Genomic DNA, 19563 nt, shown 5'->3' with positions numbered 1-19563 from the left:
TAAGAAAACAGTTCCTGCTTTCCAGAAGAGTTCCAGTGTTCTGAACCTAGGGAGTGGCTCCTGCCCCACCCAACAGGAAAAGTAGTCCCAAACAGAAGAGGATCAGGGGTTCAACTGGCAGGTAAGTAAGCAGCATGGTCTGCTGCAGGTAAGTCCACCCAAGCATTATGAGCCCGGCGCTTCCAGCGCTGCGACTGGGCATCTTTATGAGCCTGGCGCCACTGGCGCTAGGACAGGGTCCAAAAGGTCCCAATTGGGACTGGCTGGCACTCGGAACCGGGGTTATGGGTCTGCTTCCAAGGGAGTCGGGCAAGTCCTGATCTTTTGGAAGCAGAGATCATGACACCAAGTAGGAGACCAGGTATGGCTAGCAACGAAACATTTACCCTTCAAGGGCCCACAAACCTTCAATCCCAGATTCATAGGACCTTATCCCATCAAGGCTATAATCAATCCCGTGGCCTTTAAACTGCATTTACCGTCTAACATGCGTATTCATCTAGTTTTTCATGCTTCACTTTTGAAGCCAGTACAACCAGGGACCCGACTGTCCAAGCCTCCAGACCCAGTTCAAATTGAAGGGGAATTAGAATTCGAAGTTAAAGACATTTTAGACTCCAAGGTGTTAAAGTCAAAACTCTTCTATCTTGTTGACTGGAAGGGATATGGACCTCAGGAGAGATCGTGGGAGCCTAGTAACCATGTTCACGCACGTCGATTAATACAAAGGTTCCACCGGAGATTTCCGAACAAGCCAAAACCCCCAGAGGGAACAACCTTGGGAGGGGCCTTGAGGGGGGGTACTGTCATGATGCCTACCTCCAAGGAGCCAGGTCCGACCCAGCAACCCCAGAGGCAGGCATCATTCCCCCCAGGGAAGTGCCAGCGGGCCCAAGCTGGGGCCCTTTGGACACAGTCCTGGCGCCTTAGGCACCAGGCTCATGTTGGACCCCTGTCCTGGCGCCTTAGGCGCCAGGCTCATAAAGCTAGACATGTGTTCAAGTGTTTTAATGTGCACTTACCTGATGCAGACCATGCTGCTACATCCAGGCCCTCTTGAGGCCTGAATGGAACTACTTTACCTGTGGGACTACTTTCCAGCTGGGTGTGGTCGGGGAAGGATACATACCTGATCGGTGGAAGGATACATACCTGGAACTTCTTCCAAAGCTATTTAAACCACGCCCGATCAGCAACTCACGCTTCGCGTTGTTCTGCTCCTCGCAGCTGGATGCTCACCGTGTCAGCTCCTGCATCTGGACTTCAGCCACGCCTGTCAGCATCCTGGGTCACCTGCAAAGGGAGATAGGAGAGAATTGGGCAGAAAGAAGACCTTACCAGCTAAAGCTGCATCACGGAGACATCACACCGACGATCCTGAAAGGGAAGACATCATTTTAAAAGCATTTCGCTTCGATTGCTGCAGCGCTGCATTTCACTCACCTTTCCTGGGCGCCTCCATCTTCAGCAGCGATCATCCGGATCCGCACCCACTTCCCAGAGCCTAGAGAGAAAAAGACAAGAAAACAAGGTGAGAGAAGGAAGGGAAATAGGAAAAGCTCAGTTTCCTTCTAAGACTTATCTATTGGGTCATTCCCATTTAATTTCGGGTCCTGCCGCTTCCTGGCATTCCGGACCCCGGCCCCTATGGGGAAAAAAGACAAAGACATTGAATGAGCGAATGCAAAGACATTACTTGAACGCTCATCCAGGACTTACCTGTCATTTACTGGAACTGCATGTTTCACTTCGGGTCGGCGCCATATCTCCGGCATTCCGAACCCCGGCCCCTAAGGGGAAAAAGACATAAGCATTAGTGCTTGCTGCAATAAGACAATGAACATTATTATTAAGCTTGAACTTTTGAACTTGCAACAGAACTCTTACAGCGCCTCACCTGAATAGTCAAGTTTATTTTAAACTCCCATCAAACCTCAATCCAGTGAAGTAACTGGGTTTCAACGCGCCCCTGCATCAGAAGCAGGATGGAGAACTCATCCTTCCAGACCCTACGGTGAGACTTCACGGGGAATCGTGGAAGGGTATCGTGGAGGGTTGGAAGGGAGTGGGAGGCTTGAGCATTATTCCGTCAGTAGGTAATACTCCCTTTTCACGCACAGGGGAATATTCCTGCGAGCCAGAAAAGCCAGAGTAGAGGGGCCCTTCCTGTCCATCTTCAGAGTCCTGCGCTTCACCATTGAAGAAGCATCAGCACTCGAAGCCAGACCTGCGCCTCCGTGGGAATCAGGTGAGCGTGACAGAACGCGAGGCCTACCCACAATTTCCCACCCGGGCGCTATGGAGACTTCCGAGACAGATCAGCTGGCCCAGCTTTTGGGGGAATTACGGGCAGAAGTGCACTCAGCCCGCCAGGAGACTAACGCTCTCAAAAGAGAACTGATCCTATCCAAGGAAAGAACAGATGACCTGGCCAAAAGGTTATTGCAGGCCCAGGCAGGGCACACTCCTTTACCTAATTCCGGAGGTACTTCCACATCAATGGGTTTGAATAACCGGGTACAAATCAATCTACCTGGACACATGCCTTTGGCCCCGCCTGAACGTTTTGCGGGGGATCCCAAGAAATATGCCGTCTTTATGAACCAATGTCGTTTACACTTTCTATGCAGACCCGGGGCCTTCCCTAACGACAAGGCCAAGGTAGCCTTTATACTATCTTACCTCAGTGGCAGTGCTGCCGATTGGTCTATTCCATTGGTAAATCAGGATGATCCCATTCTCCAGGATTTTCAGGGCTTCCAGGCCAGCATGGAAAGATTGTTTGCTCGACACTCTCAAGGACAGGCCCTTGATAACAAACTGCTATCCTTACGACAAGAAAACAAGGTGAGAGACGGAAGGGAAATAGGAAAAGCTCAGTTTCCTTCTAAGACTTATCTATTGGGTCATTCCCATTTAATTTCGGGTCCTGCCGCTTCCTGGCATTCCGGACCCCGGCCCCTATGGGGAAAAAAGACAAAGACATTGAATGAGCGAATGCAAAGACATTACTTGAACGCTCATCCAGGACTTACCTGTCATTTACTGGAACTGCACGTTTCACTTCGGGTCGGCGCCATATCTCCGGCATTCCGAACCCCGGCCCCTAAGGGGAAAAAGACATAAGCATTAGTGCTTGCTGCAATAAGACAATGAACATTATTATTAAGCTTGAACTTTTGAACTTGCAACAGAACTCTTACAGCGCCTCACCTGAATAGTCAAGTTTATTTTAAACTCCCATCAAACCTCAATCCAGTGAAGTAACTGGGTTTCAACGCGCCCCTGCATCAGAAGCAGGATGGAGAACTCATCCTTCCAGACCCTAAGGTGAGACTTCACGGGGAATCGTGGAAGGGTATCGTGGAGGGTTGGAAGGGAGTGGGAGGCCTGAGCATTATTCCGTCAGTAGGTAATACTCCCTTTTCACGCACAGGGGAATATTCCTGCGAGCCAGAAAAGCCAGAGTAGAGGGGCCCTTCCTGTCCATCTTCAGAGTCCTGCGCTTCACCATTGAAGAAGCATCAGCACTCGAAGCCAGACCTGCGCCTCTGTGGGAATCAGGTGAGCGTGACAACGGGTCACGCAACGCACAGGCACCCCTAAAACAAAAAGTAACGTGCATGCAACCCCTCCTAGACCACGTGCGTGGAAAAATGAACCTGCACTACGCTGTGGCACCCAGAAACACAAAAATAAATGTACGCGTGTTACACGCAGCCTACAATGACCTCTGAAGGGGTATGCGACACACGGGGCAAGCACAGTTGGTAAATACGTACGCGACTCACCGTCTGCCTGGAAAAAGAATGTGAAAAAGACGCACGTGTGCGCGTTGGCAACACCCCCGCCAAAAGAAGAATTGTACGCTGTCTGAGGAGACAGGACAAAAGAAGTAGTGAATGCTGTTTGAGGAAACAGGGAGTACGAACTTGAAACGCTGTGAAGTAATCGCGTGTGAACCGACAAGCAGTACACAATTCACCCACTCGCTCTGCACGAAAAGCACGTACAAGGGAATGGGGTCCTACACGTACTTTTTAAACCGGCCCACACGTACAACGTCACTTACGCGTGTATGCGTTAAGGCCCTTTCCTCCAATTACACAGCTGACACTCGGACGTGTATACATGCACCTGTGCTGAGGGAAACGCCCGTGCGTCACGTCACAGACGCGTAGGCCCTTTCCTCGGATTACACGCATTCACACGCAGACGTGCAGATTTTTCACGCGCCATGAGCCACTATGCCCACGTCACGAGGGAAACGCCCACGCGCGCCCGCACGCATCATGTCACAGACGCGCTTACGTGCTAAGGGCCTTTGGTCCAATGAAAACACGTACGTGTGCTGATGCGCTTACGCGCGAACGGCCTTTCCTCGAATTACATGCTGACATGCAAGATTTTCACGTGCCAAATCATTTGGTATCAAGCTGGCCACGCAACAACACACGGAAGACCACGCTCCTGCCCAGAAGGCCGAATTACTGCCCCCTAGAGCCCCGTACATGCTCCCACCTGCCATCTGCTGCTGCCTGCCTGCCTGCTGCCCACGTGCCCTGGTATTTAGTGCCTGCACATCAGCCATGGTTCCAGTTGCTGTGTCCACCCCTTCTGGAACAGAAGATTCCCGACTGGGATACCATCACTACACAGCCCAGCCCCATGACCCAGTTGCCCACCCACACCTGCCTCGGGGGTTGCCATGTCGGGGCAAACACCATCTGAGACCACTGGCGACCCCCAGCCAGAGAGGCAGAGGGTGACAAGCTTCAGTGTGATGGAAGTTGGTGTCCTGGTGGAGCATGTCCTGGGGCAGTATGATGCCCTCTTCTGAACATCACGCGCCAACAAGGAAGGACGGGAGAGGATCTGGGACAATGTAATGGTTGCCAACAATGCAGAGGGGGTGGCAACCCGCAACATCAAGCACATCAAGAAGCACTGGGAGGACTTCAGGTCCAGGACCCTCCACAAGGCCCGGCGCCTCGCGGAGGGGAGCCGGGTCAGCATGAGTGACATCCAGATGAGGGTCTTGGAACACATATGCCCAGCGCTCCATGCCCAGATCCTTCGGAGGAAGACCCATCTGGAGTTGAGCGGTAAGTGGCCAAACATTGTTGTGTGAGACAGGGCATGTTGCAGTGTGCTGGTAGTCTGATACTTGCCTGTATGTGTGACAAGGGCCATGTATGGATGTGTGTGTGCAGGAACATCATGTTCATGCATGTGAGACCAGTAATATGCGAACCACATGGTTGGTGCATGAGTTCCAATGCAACATGGGGATCTGTATGGTAAATGCACACATGAAAGCATGTCAGTGTCTGTTCTTGCACATGGTGGGGGTGTGAGGGATGGGTGCTGCTGTCATGTACATGTATGGTGCACATGTGTGTGTGTCTGAGAAGTGTGTCTGTGACTTTGATACGCCATGGATTCATGGCACATGTCTGTGATGATGTGGACATTCACTCATGCAGTGCAGTCACCGTTGTATGCACTGTGTCTATCCAATGTGTCTGTGGTGTACAAGGTATGATGCATGACTCTCCGGTGATGTGTGTGCATGGGATCAGTGTGAGCCATGATGCATGTGAGTTTGAAGGCAACATTTGGATTAATAGAGGCCCTTGTACATGGATGCTGATGTTGATTGCAGGCGCCATGCCTGTTTATGCATGTGTGTTGCGTGCATTCACCCATGTGTTGTGGAGGGACAGGATGGAAGTAATGTTATGTTATGTTATGTTATTTCGCACTTATATAGCGCCTTATATACCATTGGTATGGTCTGAAGGCGCTTGTAGGTTGAACCCCCTTGGGAACCGAAGTTCAGATCAGTAGAGAGAGTAGGGAGAGTCAAAAGGTGCGTGTGAGCACCGGGTATGTGTGCAGCTCGTGCGGTACTTGTGTAATAGCTGCTTCTTAGCGGTAGGTGTGGTGGTTGAGAAATCAGGAGAATGTGTTCGTTCTGGCAGGATTTATCCGGAACGGATGTGGCTGCGTTAGGCCTGAGGAAAACGCCTGGCTGGGGGTGTGGAACCAGCAGTGATTACATAGAATGATGTGGAGTAAGCGGGGGAATGTTGGTATGAGAACAGTTATGCCGAATGGTGTCATAGTATCTCTGTGTTCTAGTTGAGTGGTAATGTATGGAGAGAGTAAGCATGGTGGTGTAAAATATTGTACTGTACCCTGTACCCTGATGCTTGTGTTCTATGTCTCCCACTACGCAGCGTCAAGTGAAGAAGAGGGTGGAGACGGCGCTGTGGAGCCAAGCGGCGGGGATGCCTGCACTGGGCGGCGACGCAAGACCCAGCCACCCTCCCAGGACTTGCCATCATCCGGGAGCGAGGGGGCTGGTGCCGCGTCTGCCACTAAGGCTGTGGCAGAAGGGCCGGTTGAGCCCCCACAGGGGCTTGCAATGGCGGAAGACGGTACGGAGACATCCAGGTTGGTGGTCTCCACAGAGGAGGAGGAGCCCGCTACTGAGCCGCACATGGGTCCTGGTGGGGGTAGTACCACTGGTGCAAGTGGTGCAGTCCAGGGCCAGGAGGCATCACAGGTCACCGCGGAGGGGGCTGTGCATGTCCCTGTCCTTGACCCTTGACTGTACCACCATGCACCAGCAGGGATGCCCCGTCCCAGGCCCGTCCGCAGGTAGGGGAGAGTGCCATGTCATCTGCCTCTCCACTACCTGCGGACGAGGGGTCCAATGAACGTATGGGCTCCGTCCTGATTGGTGTTGCATTGCGCACGCGTGACATTCGTGATGACGTGCGTTCTTCCTGGGCGTAGAATGCACGCCATCACAAACAGCAGCATCGCAATGTGGCACTGTTGGGAGGGGCCCCGGTTGGTGGGTTCCTACATGTGACGCACACTCTGGCTGACCTCTCCTCCTCTGTGGAGACTATGCACCAGTCGTTCTCCCTGCTGTCTTCCAGCCCAGATTCCACCAGGGCCCCCTGTGGACCTGGCCTGACCAAGACAGCCAGCTTGGTGGACATCCCATCCCTGCCACAGTCGGGAGTTGGCGGTCCGGCATGGGTGGACACCACAACTGGAGACCAGCTGATGGAGGATGTGCAGGCATCATCGGACAGGGCACATGGACAGCAGCAGCAGCAGCAGGAGCAGGCTCTGGGTGGGAGCAATGATGACTCGGGCCATCGACATCAGGGGGGCAGGCATCAGCCAGAGGGCAGGAGAACCCTGGAATGGATGTGTCTTCCGTGTGGCTGCGGTTGGGCCAGCATATAGGTGCAGAGCGGCGGCGGGCGGAAGAGGCGTGGCTCACCATGGTCAGGGCGGAGTGCTCCATGCGTCGGGCGTTGAGGCGAGCAGAGTGCCTCGAGGCGACTCGCAGGGTGTTGGAACAGGCCATGAGTGTCTCCCTGCGAGACCTTGGGGCCAGGACAGAGGCCCACCTCCAGCAAATAGACATGGAGTTCGATGATGCCCTGGCCGAAAACATCACTGAGTGAAACGCAGGACTTGCCTGTCGCCATTGTAAATAGTTTATAGTGTTATGTTTCCTTTTTTTTCTTTATTTTGGGGCTTTTGGACTATGCCCCACACTTTTGCAAATAGTTTTTTTGTTAGGTAGGTGATTTGTTTCGTTGGGCTCATGGACCCTTGGAAATTTGATTGTACATAGTTGGACGTTGGATTGATTTTGATTTTGGATTAATGGATTTTTCTTTTGGAAAATGTATTGTGCATAGTTGGACAATGGATTATTTTGAACTTTTTCTTTTGATTTCACCATGGATCAATGGATTTTATTTTACGTTTCCTTTGGATTTGCGTTGGTGGAGGGAGAGTTTGGTCTATTTTTCTTTTGGATTTCTTTGTATTGGTTATAATTTTCATTTACTCTTCTTTTGCACATGCTTTTCATTTCATGTTTGTTATTTTGTTATGCTTTCATTTTATTGATTTATTTTTGTACATAATACATTTTCATATTTTAGTTCCATGTGTGGGATTTGTTCATTGGGTTAATGCATGTGAAAATGTGGGTTAACCCATTAACACATCAATGCCAACGAGTGTGTGTGTGTGACGGACATGTGTTGATGTGCATAGTTGACTTTTGGTTTGTGTCTTGAGATGGGCATGTCAGTGTGGGTTTGATTGGGAAATCATTGCATCTCAGAAATGAGGTGGCATGTTGTGGTATTTTGGTGTAGAAGTGGGCCATGATTGTGCATCTTTATATCATGTAGGGGGGAACATGAGTGGGGGCCTGCTGGCAGGTGCCCCTCACTGATGGGGGTGGGGGTGCAGGGGGACATGTGTGGGGGCCTGCTGGCAGGTGCCCCTCACTGATGGGGGTGGGGATGCAGGGGGACATGTGTGGGACATGAGTGGGGCCTGCTGGCAGGTGCCCCTCACTGATAGGGGGTGGGGGTGCAGGGGGACATGTGTGGGGGCCTGCTGGCAGGTGCCCCTCACAGATGGGGGGCAGGGGTGCAGGGGGACATGTGTAGGACATGAGTGGGGGCCTGCTGGCAGGTGCCCCTCACTGATGGGGGGTGGGGGTGCAGGGGGACATGTGTGGGATGTGAGTGGGGGCCTGCTGGCAGGTGCCCCTCACTGATGGAGGGTGGGGTGCAGGGGGACATGAGTGGGGACCTGCTGGCAGGTGCCCCTCATTGATGGGGTTAGGGGTGCAGGGGGACATGTGTGGGGGCCTGCTGGCAGGTGCCCCTCACTGATGGGGGGTGGGGGTGCAGGGGGACATGTGTGGGGGCCTGCTGGCAGGTGCCCCTCACTGATGGGGTTAGGGGTGCAGGGGGACATGTGTGGGGGCCTGCTGGCAGGTGCCCCTCACTGATGGGGGTGGGGTGCAGGGGGACATGTGTGGGGGCCTGCTGGCAGGTGCCCCTCACTGATGGGGGGTGGGGGTGGAGGGGGACATGTGTGGGACATGAGTGGGGGCCTGCTGGCAGGTGCCCCGCACTGATAGGGGTGGGGGTGCAGGGGGCCATGAGTGGGGGCCTGCTGGCACGTGCCCCTCACTGCTGGTGGGGGGTGGGGGTGCAGGGGGACATGTGTGGGACATGAGTGGGGGCCTGCTGGTAGGTGCCCCTCACTGATGGTGCGTGGGGTGCAGGGGCACATGAGTGGGGGCATGCTGGCAGGTGCCCCTCACCGATGGGGGGTGGGGGTGCAGGGAGACATGTGTGGGACATGAGTGGGGGCCTACTGGCAGGTGCCCCTCACTGATGGGGGTGGGGGTGCAGGGGGACATGTGTGGGACATGATTGGGGGCCTGCTGGCAGGTGCCCCTCACTGATGGGGGGTAGGGGTGCAGGGGGACATGTGTGGGGGCCTGCTGGCAGGTGCCCCTCACTGATGGGGGGTGGGGGTGCAGGGGGACATGTGTGGGGGCCTGCTGGCAGGTGCCCCTCACTGATGGGGGTGGGGGTGCAGGGGGACATGTGTGGGACATGAGTGGGGGCCTGCTGGCAGGTGCGCCTCTCTGATGGGGGTGGGGGTGCAGGGGGACATGAGTGGGGGACTGCTGGCAGGTGCCCCTCACTGATGGGGGTGGGGGTGCAGGGGGACATGTGTGGGACATGAGTGGGGGCCTGCTGGCAGGTGCCCCTCACTGATGGGGGTGGAGGTGCAGGGGGACATGTGTGGGGGCCTGCTGGCAGGTGCCCCTCACTGATGGGGGGTGGGGGTGCAGGGGGACATGTGTGGGACATGAGTGGGGGCCTGCTGGCAGGTGCACCTCACTGATGGGGGTGGGGGTGCAGGGGGACATGAGTGGGGGCCTGCTGGCAGGTGCCCCTCACTAATGGGGGGTGGTGGTGCAGGGGGACATGTGAGGGACATGAGTGGGGGACTGCTGGCAGGTGCCCCTCACTGATGGGGGGTGGGGGTGCAGGGGGACATGAGTGTGGGCCTGCTGGCAGGTACCCCTCACTGAAGGGTGGTGGGGGTGCAGGGGGACATGTGTGGGACATGAGTGGGGGCCTGCTGGCAGGTGCTCCTCACTGATGGGGGGTGGGGGTGCAGGGGGACATGTGTGTGGGCCTGCTGGCAGGTGCCCCTCACTGATGGGGGTGGGGTGCAGGGGGACATGAGTTGGTGATCACTAGTGCAACGTGACACGTGGCCTGGCTGGGGGGCATGGACATGGTGGACGGGCTGCCTGGGGGACATGTCCAGGGGTGCAGGGTAGTCCTCTGTGGTGTGGGCTGCCTGCAGGGGCAGTGGAGGGGGTAGAGGGGACACTTGGGAGGACCCACACTGCCAATTCACGTGTAGGACTCCCCGTGCACCACACTGGATACACGTAACCCGCTCTGACAGCAAATTTGCGTGTGAAAGTTCCCGCACACCACAGTAACACATATACCCCGTTCGCACAGGGCCAATCGCGTGTGAAAGTTCCTGCGCACCCCAGTAACACACGTACCCCGCTGGCACCCCCCTGAAGAAGCCAAAGAGGAAAAGACGTTAAATACGGTAGTTAAAAAAGATGTTTTTGAGATTATCAGAAATCTTCCTTATCACATATGTTTAAAGATTTCAGCTTTTTAGGTGGGCTGTGTCAATGTTTAGAGTCTATTGAAAACACAAAATATGTTCACATGTTAGTCCTTGCAAAAAAACGTGTTTTTTAAAAATAAAAAAGTCCTCCTTCAGAGTCCTGTCTGTAGCAAGCTCTACTTATTCAAGCTTCCATGTTTAATGAAGCCTGCCTCCGCAAACATCCACGCTTGACGGGTGCACATATTTCCCCACAGTCTAAAAATAAAAATAAATATGATTGTTAACCCCCATTGACAATTAACCTTAAGCATGTAAATGGAAAGTAAAAATCACTATACACATACATTCAACTTGAAAAATGTACACAGCACATATACACATACATGTTTGTTCAAATTCAGAAACAATACCTATGTCATATATAAATGTCTCCCATCTACTAATATATTGTATCAAACAAACCTCCCTAAATAGTTATCTACAAAATAAATGATTCTATAGGTGGATGACCAGGAACAATAATATGTACAGAGAATGTAGCCATATAGACTTGTGTACAATAGAAACCAGTAATATGAAAAATTATATATGTGTCCAAAGGTAGAACTCACCCATATTCGCAAATATAATATTGACCAGAATTCAGTAAACTGGTATACGCCAATGATATGAATCAATCCACGGATGTCTAACTGAACAAATATATACATAGTCATGTCGGGATCTTATCCATGTACACTTAGCTACAATGTATACACCTATAAAATGGGCATCCCAGGAGGGGTAGGTGTGAATGTTTTTTTCTGAAGTGCACCCTGGAACCACCCTGAAAGTTATTGGCAAAGGACTGCACTGACATCTTATGTTGGATTTTAGCCATTGTGTTCAATAAAACTCGCTTTGAGACAAAAAATTGGTGTTCAAACTCTCTCGTGCCCTCCGCCCCCCTCGGTAATATTGTGGTAACCCACATCATCAGATTACAAAAACACACAGGGGCCGATTCATGGAACAAACGTGCGCCGAAAATCTTCGCGCAAGCAGGCGCAAGCGGAAAAAAACAGGCGCACGCGCACGCGTGCGATACATGGAAGTCCCTGCGCGTATTTACCACTGGATGTGCGCCAAACCCGTGCATGGCGCACACGTCACTGCAACATCCCAAAAGACGTGCGCGATGCGCACAGTGAAAGCGCACAACCTCGGCGCATACACCAGAAAGTGGGCGGAACACAGGGCGTAACGCGCGGAATGGGGAACAACTCGCGAAAACAAGGGCGTAACTGGGGATGTACTGCAGGGAAGCAGACGGAACGCCCACACGCACCCGAACCACACGTATTCATGGAATCGAATAGGGCAAAACCACGCACAGCGAAAGACACGCAGAAGCCGATACACGTCCGCCACACGAAGGCAGGCGGTAGCATCCCTGCGCATTACAAAAGTGGCAACATACAGCAATTGTGCGAGCGGGGCACGTGTATTTCGGGGTTGCGCGGGAAGTTACACACGCGATTGAGCGGGATACGTGTATTCCGGGGGTTCGCGTGAACTTTCTCACGTGATCGGGCCTGGGGGAGCGGGCTACGTGTATTTCAGGGGTTCACGTGAACTTTCTCACGCGATCGGGCCTGGGGGAGCGGGCTACGTGTATTTCAGGGGTTCGCGTGAACTTTCTCACGCGATCGGGCCTGGGGGAGCGGGCTACGTGTATTTCAGGGGTTCGCGTGAAGTTTCTCACGCGATCGGGCCTGGGGGAGCAGGCTACGTGTATTTCAGGGGTTCGCGTGAACTTTCTCACGCGATCGGGCCTGGGGGAGCGGGCTACGTGTATTTCAGGGGTTCGCGTGAAGTTTCTCACGCGATCGGGCCTGGGGGAGCGGGCTACGTGTATTTCAGGGGTTCGCGTCAAGTTTCTCACGCGATTGGGCCTGGGGGAGCGGGCTACATGTATTTCAGGGGTTCGCGTGAACTTTCTCACGCGATCGGGCCTGGGGGAGCGGGCTACGTGTATTTCAGGGGTTCGCGTGAACTTTCTCACGCGATCGGGCCTGGGGGAGCGGGCTACGTGTATTTCAGGGGTTCGCGTGAAGTTTCTCACGCGATCGGGCCTGGGGGAGTGGGCTACGTGTATTTCAGGGGTGCCCGTGCGCAAAATGTCACAGACGCGCTTACGCTGCAAGGGCCTTGGTCCAATGAAATCGCGTACGCGTGCTGACGCGCTTACACGCTAAGGGCCTTTCCTCGATTTTCACGCTGACGTGCAGGATTTTCACGTGCCAAATCACTCCGTATCAAGCTGGCCACGCGAAAACACACGGAAGACCACGCTCCTGCCCAGAAGGCCGAATCACTGCCCCCCAGTGCCCCGAGCAGCCTCCCACGTGCCATCTGCTGCTGCCTGCCTGCCTGCCTGCCTGCTGCCACCGTGCCCTGCCATTTGGTGCCTGCACATCAGCCATCTGCAGGGGTCCAGTTGCTGTGTCCACCCCTGCTGGAACAGAAGACTCCCGACTCGGATAACATCGCTCCACAGCCCAGCCCCAGGACCCAGTTGCCCACCCACTCCTGCCCCTGGGGTTGCCATGTCGGGCACATCAACATCTGGCACCAGTGGCAACCCCCAGCCAGATGGGCAGAGGGGCACCAGCTTCACTGCCACCGAAGTTGGTGTCCTGGTGGAGCAAGTCCTGGGGCAGTATGATGCCCTCTTCGGATCGTCCCGCGCCAACAAGGAAGGACGGGACAGGATCTGGGCCGACTGTGTGGTTGCCATCAACGCGGAGGGGGTGGCAACCCGCACCATCCAGAAGGTCAAGAAGCGCTGGGAAGACTTGAGGTCCAGGACCCTCAGGAAGGCCCGGCGCCTCGTGGAGGGGGGCCGGAGCCGCATGAGTTCCATCCAGTTGAGGGTCCTGGAACGCGCACACCCAGCGCTCCACGCCCAGGTCCTTGAGAGGGAGACCCGTCTGGAGTTGAGCGGTAAGTGGCCAAGCATTGCTGTGTGAGACAGGGCATGTTGCAGTGTGCTGGTTGTCTGATACTTGCCTGCATGTGTGACATAGCCCATGTACGCATGTATGTGTGCAGGGACATCATGGGAATGCATGTGCAACCTGTAATGTGTGAACCGCACGGTTGTTGCATGTGTTTGAATGCAACATGGGGAGCCCTGTGCAGATTGCACACATGAGAGCATGGCAGTCTCTGTTCCTGGACATGGGTGGGGGCGAGGGATGGGTGCTGATGCCAGATACATATGTGGTATCCATGTCTGTGTGCCTGACCTGCGTGTCTGTGACTTGTGAGTGCCATGGATGCATGACACATGTATGTGACAATGTACAGATTCACTGATGCAGCCTAGTCATCCTTGTATGCACTGTGATTGGGGTGTACGGGGCCAGATGGATGTGACTGAGGTGAAGTGTGTGCATGTGATAGGCATGACCCATGATGCATGTGAGTCCCATTACATTGTATGATTCGAGAGTCCATTGGACATGCATTGAAATGTCCATGGCACGCACCATGACTGTCACTGTGTGTGTTTTGCCTGGACTGACACATGTGTTGTGGTGTGACATGATGGAAGTGTACTTTGACAGTGGCACTCATCTGCTATTGCTTCCTGTCTAGGGGACCATTGTACAGTACCCTGATGCTTGTGTTCTATGTCTCCCTCTACGCAGCGGCTACTGAAGGAGAGGGCGGAGACGGCACTGTGGAGCAAGGCGGCGGGGATGCCCCCACGGCTGCAGCGGAAGGGGTGGGTGAGCACCCACAGGGGCCTACTACGGCAGTAGACGGCGAGGAGCCATCCAGGTTGGTGGTTTCCACAGAGGAGGAGGAGGCCGCCACTGAGGCGCACATGGGGCCTGGTGGGGGCATCCCTGCTGGTGCAAGTGGTGCAGTCCAGGGGCAGGAGCAGGAGGCAGCAGCAGGCTCGACGTGGGAGGCATCATGGCTCGGGGCCATCAAGATCAGAGGGGCAGGCATCGGCCGGAGGGCAGGAGAACCCTGGGATGGTAGTGTCTTCCGTGTGGGAGCAGTTGGTCCAGCGGATAGGTGCGGAGCGGCAGCGGGCGGAAGAGGAGCGGCTCACCATGGTCAGGGCGGAGTTCTCCATGCGTCGGGCGTTGAGGCGGGCTGAGTGCCTCGAGGAAGCTCGCAGGGAGTTTGAGGTGAACATGGGGTTATCCCTGCGAGACCTCGGGGCCAGGACAGAGTCCCGCCTCCAGGACATCGACATGGAGTTCGATGATGCCCTGGCCGGCAACATCACAGAGTGAGCCGCAGGACTTGCCCGCTGCCATTGTATATAGTTATATAGTTAGTGGTAGGTTTCCTTTTAATTATTTTTTTTTTATTTGGTTGCGATTGGACAATGCGCCACTTTTTTGTATATAGTTCAGTTTTTAGTTAGTTGACATAGTTAGGTTTCATTTGGTTGGGCTCATGGACCCGGGATTGTCTTGTAAATAGTTCTTCTATGGATTTTTTGTTTTTTTGGATTTTTTTCCTTGGACATTCATCTTCTTTTTGTTGTTTTGCTTTGTGGTTTTTCTAATTTCATTTCCATTCTAGTTGATTTTCAATACATTTTTATTTTCATCCTTCAATGTGTCGTATCATCTCATTACTTTCATGCATGTCATGTTGGTTGTTTTGACATTCACTTGCAGCCATTGTGTGTGACAGACATGGGTTCATTTGCATTATTTACATTGGGTGTGTAACATGTAATTGCCTTTGATATGTGGGTGGATGTGATAGTTGGTTGGGCCTTTTGGCAGGGGAGGATGGCCATTACGGACATGATTGGGGATTGTTGGGACCCAGGTGCAGGGGGGCATGGATGGGACATGGGCAAGGGCCTGGTGGAGGGTGCCCCGCAATGCTGGGGGGTGGGGATGGTGGGGGACATGAGTTGGTGTTCATTAGTTCAAGGAGACATGTGCCTTTGCTGGGGGGCATGCCCATGTTGGGTGGGCTGCCTGCGGGACATGACCAGGGATGCAGGGTAGTCCCCTGTGGTGTGGGCTGCCTGCAGGGGCCGTGGAGGGTGTACAGGGAACACCTGGGAGGACCCACACTGTCAAATCACATGTAGGACTCCCCGGCACCCCTGGAATACACGTACCCTGCTGAAATCGCATGTAGAACTTCCCGCGCACCCCTGAAATACACGCGCCCAGGCTATTCGCGTGTAAAACTTCCCGCGCACCCCTGAAATACACGCGCCCAGGCTATTCGCGTGTAAAACTTCCCGCGCACCCCTGAAATACACGCGCCCAGGCTATTCGCGTGTAAAACTTCCCGCGCACCCCTGAAATACATGCGCCCAGGCTATTTGCGTGTAAAACTTCCCGCGCACCCCTGAAATACACGCGCCCATGCTATTCGCGTGTAAAACTTCCCGCGCACCCCTGAAATACACGCGCCCAGGCTATTCGCGTGTAAAACTTCCCGCGCACGCCTGAAATACACGTAGCCCGCTCCCCCAGGCCCGATCGCGTGAAAAAGTTCACGCGAACCCCTGAAATACACGTAGCACGCTCCCCCAGGCCCGATCGCGTGAGGAACTTCACGTGAACCCCTGAAATACACGTAGCCCGCTTACCGTGCTGGTACAGGGTTAGCGCAGCCCTTTGCGCTGGATTGGGGATTTTGATGGCTTTTCCCTGCGCGGAAGGCGTTCTTGGGGGCGTAACTGGCGCTGCTGGAAGGTCGCTGCGCCACTGTGCGCCACGGCTGGTTTTGGTGGCTGGTATCCATGAATACGCTGTGCGCGGAAATGGGTTTTGGCGCACGCGGCTGGCGCAGGGATTCGCACGCGCACACTGTGCGCCAGCCGCGTGCGCCACTTGTGCGCTGGATTCTATGAATTACCCCCACAGTGTCTAAATGACTGATCTATATTTTCATAACAAAAAACACTGATTTTGAATGTAATCTGTGGTATTACGCATAATTGGTATGAAATATTTATTAATTGGCAAATGGATATATATTGCACCAAGCTTATCATAATTACTATCACCCCTCCATCAACAAATTCGAATCAATCATTAGCTAGTGTTCATAAAGAATGTCAGGAGAAAGAAAATATGTACACAAAGGGATTATTTAAGACACTTAGCTTGCATTTAAAGGAGGTTCGACAACAAGTGGTTTGGCTCCAGAAGAAATTGAAATTCCTCCTCTTAACACCCCATACATTTTAATACCACTGTCACATGATATCAACCTTCTTGCACGTATTACATAGTCCGTGATTCACAGAGCAGTTTCCAAAGGGGTTTTGCCATTTTAACATGCTTCTGTGAATTATTAGTGTCTTATTCCTGTCTGTATTCAATTCAGTGGTGTTTTTCCTGCGGAAAGTGACTGCATAGTGCAATAAATGAACCATTCATCAATGCTCTGGGATTAGGCAGTTTCACTGACTTCTCATTATTACCACGTGGTTCCAGATGGCACCACCATTTCCATGACACCTGTATATTTGTGGGGACTAATGCATAGATGAAATTCAAACAAATGTATGTTGATATGTCACCCACATGTTACTAACATCACCTCCATTCTGTGTCATTACCTATCATGTATAGAGAAATCATTCATTTTCCCTATAAATGATAGGCTTGAGTCATGATCTCACATGAAATGTATTTTCTGATTTGTGATTATTTATTAGTCTGAGTTTTTTACTATGCCTGTTGAATAAATTTCATATTTTTGTATGTACCCAACCTTTTCTCATCTTTTGATATATGTTCATAAAGATGATATCTCACTTTGTTTGGTCCACCATGGGTCCCCAGCTGTTGTAACATCAAAGGGTAGCCATTTGGGACTTGTTTGTGTGTTTACTTATACTTACGTCCTCTCCCAAATCGTCACCCAAAAAAGAGGACTCCCTTTTGTGTGCTTATTGAGCAGCTAATCACCATTTCCATTCCAATTTATTATAAAGTATTTACATTTTTCAGTTAAGCAGCACATGTAGTTCAGCCTCTCGATTATGCCGTGGTGATTTGTGGTACTAATTTTTACAATATTAAATGACACAAGGCATCTTATTTAATTTTGTATTTATCAATTATTTTTTACACATCCACCATGAGCATAGTCACTTCATAGTCTCCCAAAGTTGTATTTTATTTATTTTATTTTATTGGTTAAGTAAAGACCTGGCTTGAGCACAGCAGAGCGATGTACAGGGTGCTGGTAACCAGTGTTTGGGCTGGTGTCTTTTAACAGTAGCATAGCACTGTAAGTTGCAATCTAGGCATTAATCATTGTGTCCATCGGGATTACCTTCATTAGGTATGGTTGAAAAGTCCACATCTTGAGTACTTTTCAGTCTAGGCGGATTGTGGGGGCATTCGAAGCAGATGCAGGGATTGAGTTCCAGAGAGTAGGTGCATGACAGAATGATTGTTTGCACATCCTCTCTTTGTGGGTGAGTTGTGATTTTAAGAAGTTGGTTAATTTGCTGTGGAAGGAGGTTGTGCCACCAATTATGTTGAACTTAGTCACCCGGTACGCTGTTGCACTAAGGAAGACTGCTCTGTAAATGATGCATGCAGTCTTCAACATTATCCTGGTCTGGAAGGAATGTCAGTGTAGTTCGGGTAGAACTGGGATGATTCGATCACATTTCCACAAACCCATAAAAGGCCCTGTTTGCCCCTGTAGCCACCAGAATCACTTCCCAGGTGTCGAGGGCAGGAGCCCCCACCCACAGCTGCACCGGACCATCCTTCTCTTTAAGATTGGCTCCTACCGACATATTAAATTCATGTGAACTCTTCTCTGCTAAACTAGAGATAAATAACACACAAACTCTTACTATCCATTTAATCTACAGACCTCCTGGCCTTCTTGGCACCTTTGAGGAAGGTCTGCATAACTTACTTACAAATAACCTTAAACTTTACTCTCAAGTTCTCCTCCTAGGGGATTTCAATTTAGGTTTTAATGACCAATCAAATAAAAATGCAGTTGATATAGCGAATATAATCAACTCATCAGGACTCTCCCAAAAAGTAAACAAACCTACCCACCAGAAGGGGAGAATGCTGGACTGGATAGCTGACTACAATTATTCAGCTACCATTTCCTCTATCCTGCCCCTCTCTTGGACAGATCACTCACTAATATCCTTCCACCTCTCCACTAAAAGACCCACACCCCCAGCTCATCCGCTACCGCCACCTTGTATCACTAGAAATAAAAAAAAGTATTACCACTGAGAAAGTAATTCCTGCTATGCTCCCCACGCTTAACGCCTTGTCTGAAAATCTGGATCCAAGTACCTTAGTCCAGGAATACAACAGCATTATGCTTACCACTGTGGACAAGATTGCCCCATTAAAATTAAGAGCTAGCAAACCAAAAGCCCATCTGAACAAATGGTTCACGCCACAACTCAAAGACCTTCGTACCTTAAAGAGAAAGAGTGAAACCAATTGGAGACTTTGCCCATCGACCGAGAATAAAACTAAACTAACCTCACTTACCTCGCACTATAAGAAGGAACTCTGCCAAGCAAAACGAAACTCTTATGATGAGCGTATTGCCAAATCAAATTCTAGCATGAAGGAATTATTCTCTTTTCTAAAAGAATTAGAATCCCCAATAGCAATACCTGACATCTGCACGAAAGATAAAACATGGCGTACAGATATCCAACAGGCATTAGCTAATAAAATAATTATGCTCCAACACAAAATCCAGCAGAAGAAACATGCACTAAATTTACAATGCGCACAAAATAACACTCTGCCTCTCCCATCACCGATAGCACATAATAATACATTCTACTTCTCTAAAATGTCTATCCCGGATGTAGAAAAAATAATCCTGTCACTTAGGCCTTCTAATTGTAAAGGTGACATTTGTCCAGTGCAACCTATAAAGGGTGCTGCCAGAGATCTATCTCCATTCATTACTAAATTAATTAATGCCTCCTTCGCATCAGGTACCATCCCAGCCAATCTTAAACAATCATGGGTGCTCCCTCTCCTCAAAAAA

The sequence above is a fragment of the Ambystoma mexicanum genome, chromosome 12 (genome assembly GCF_040938575.1).
Source record: "Ambystoma mexicanum isolate Mex_15411 chromosome 12, UKY_AmexF1_1, whole genome shotgun sequence".
NCBI classification, from domain to species: Eukaryota; Metazoa; Chordata; class Amphibia; order Caudata; family Ambystomatidae; genus Ambystoma; species Ambystoma mexicanum.
This window is presented reverse-complemented; position numbering follows the sequence as displayed.